This window comes from Micromys minutus (assembly GCF_963924665.1).
Source record: "Micromys minutus genome assembly, chromosome: 11".
Classification (NCBI taxonomy): domain Eukaryota; kingdom Metazoa; phylum Chordata; class Mammalia; order Rodentia; family Muridae; genus Micromys; species Micromys minutus.
The window spans coordinates 63,449,274-63,451,773 of record NC_137980.1 but is presented as its reverse complement, the minus strand read 5'-3'; positions in this window follow the sequence as shown (position 1 = coordinate 63,451,773).

Here is a 2,500-nt window from a genome sequence, read left to right as displayed (position 1 = left end):
AATCCACCCTAAACCTTAAACAATCCTAAACCATAAACCTTAAACCCTAAACCCTAAATCTAACAATAAACCTAAACCTGACCCTAAATCTAACCCTAACCCTAATCCTAACCCTAAACCTAATCCTGACCCTAACCCTAACCCTAATCCTAACACTAACCATAACCCTAACCCTAACCATAACCCTAACCTTAACCCTAACCCTAACACTAACCCTAACCCTAACACTAACCCTAACCCTAACCTTAACCCTAACCCTATCCCCTTAACCTTAATCGCTAAATCCTAAACCCTGAACAACCATAAATCCTAAACTCTGAACAACCCTAAATCATAAACCCTGAATAACCCTAAACACTAACCTCTAAACAACCCTAAACAACCCTAATCACTAAACCATAAACAACCCTAAACACTAAACCCTAAACAACCCTATACCCTAAACCTTAAACACTAAACCCTAAATGACCCTAAACCCTAAACCATTAACACTATACCCTAAACAACACTAAACACTAAACCCAAAAAAACCCTAAAACCTAAACCTTAAACACTAAACCTTAAACAACCCTAAACCCTAAACACTAAACCCTAAACAACCCTAAACTTTTAACCCTAAACACTATATCCTAAACAACCCTAAACCTTAAACAATCCTAAACTCTAAACCCTAAACCCTTAACCTAAACCACCCTAAATCTTAAACAATCCTAAACCCTAAACCTTAAACCCTAAACACTAAACCCTAAACGCTAAACCTAACAATAACCATAACCCTAACCCCTAACCCTTACCCTAACCCTAACCCTAACCATAATCCTAACCCTAACCCTAACCCTAACCCTAACCCTAACCCTAAACCTAATCCTAACCCTTACCCTAACCCTAACTTTAACCCTAACACTAAACCCTAAACCCTAAACCTAACCCTAACACTAAAACTAAACTTTAAATCCTAAACCTAATCTACCCTAAACCTTAAACAATCCTAAACCCTAAACCCTGAAGCCTAAACCTAACCCTAACCCTACCACTAACACTAACCATAGCCCTAACACTAAATTGTAAACCCTAAATTTAAGTTACGATAAACCTTAAACAATCCTAAACCCTAAACCTTAAACAATAAACCAAACAATTACCATAACCGTAACCCTAATCCTAACCCTAACCCTAACCCTAAACGTAACCCTAACACTAAACCTAACCCTAACCCTAACCCTAAACCTAAACCTAACACTAACACTAAACCTAATCCTAACCCTAACCCTAACCCTAAACCTGACCCTAACCCTAACCCTAACCCTAACCCTAATCCTAACTCTAACCCTAATCCTAACAATAAACCTAAACCTAACCCTAACCCTAACCCTAAACCTAACACTAACCTTAACCCTAACCCTAACCCTAACCCTAACCCTAACAGTAATCCCTAAACCCTAAACCTAACACTAACGATATCCCAAACACAAAACTCTAAACCCTAAAAATAATCCACCCTAATCCTTAAACAATCCTAAATCCTAAACCTTTACCCTAAACCCTAAACCCTATACCTAACAATATCCATGACCCTAAACGTAACCCTAAACCTAACCTTAACCCTAACCCTAATCCGAACACTAAACCCTAAACCCTAAACCTAACCCTAACCTTAACACTAAACGCTAAACCCTAAACCTAATCTACCCTAAACCTTAAACAATCCTAAACCCAAAACCTTCGACCCTAAACACTAAACCCTAAACCTAACAATAAACCTAACCCTAACCCTAACCCTAAAACTAACCCTAACCGTAACCCTAACCCTAAACCTAACCCTAACCTTAAGCCTAACCATAAACCTAACCCTAACCCTAAACCTAAACTTAAACCTAACCCTAACCCTAAACCTAACGATAAACATAATCATAACCCTTAACCTAACCCTAACCCTAACACTAACCGTAATCCTAACCCTAACCCTAACCGTAACACTAACCCTAACCCTAACCCTAACCCTAACCCTAACCCTAACCCTAACCCTAACCCTAACCCTAACCTTAACCTTAACCATAACACTAAACTCTAAACCCTAAACCTAATCCACCCTAAACCTTAAAAAATCCTAAACCATAAACCTTAAACCCTAAACCCTAAATCTAACAATAAACCTAAACCTAACCCTAAATCTATCCCTAACCCTAACCCTAACCCTAAACCTAACCCTGACCTTAACCCTAACCCTAATCCTAACACTAACCATAACCCTAACCCTAACCCTAACCCTAACCTTAACCCTAACCATAACCCTAAACCTAAACCTAACCCTAACGCTAACCCAAACCCTAACCCTAAACCTAACCCTAACCATAACCGTAACCATAACACTAAACTCTAAACCCTAAACCTAATCCACCCTAAACCTTAAACAATCCTAAACCACAAACCTTAAACCCTAAACCCTAATCTAACAATAAACCTAAACATAACCGTAAATCTAACCCTAACCCTAACCCTA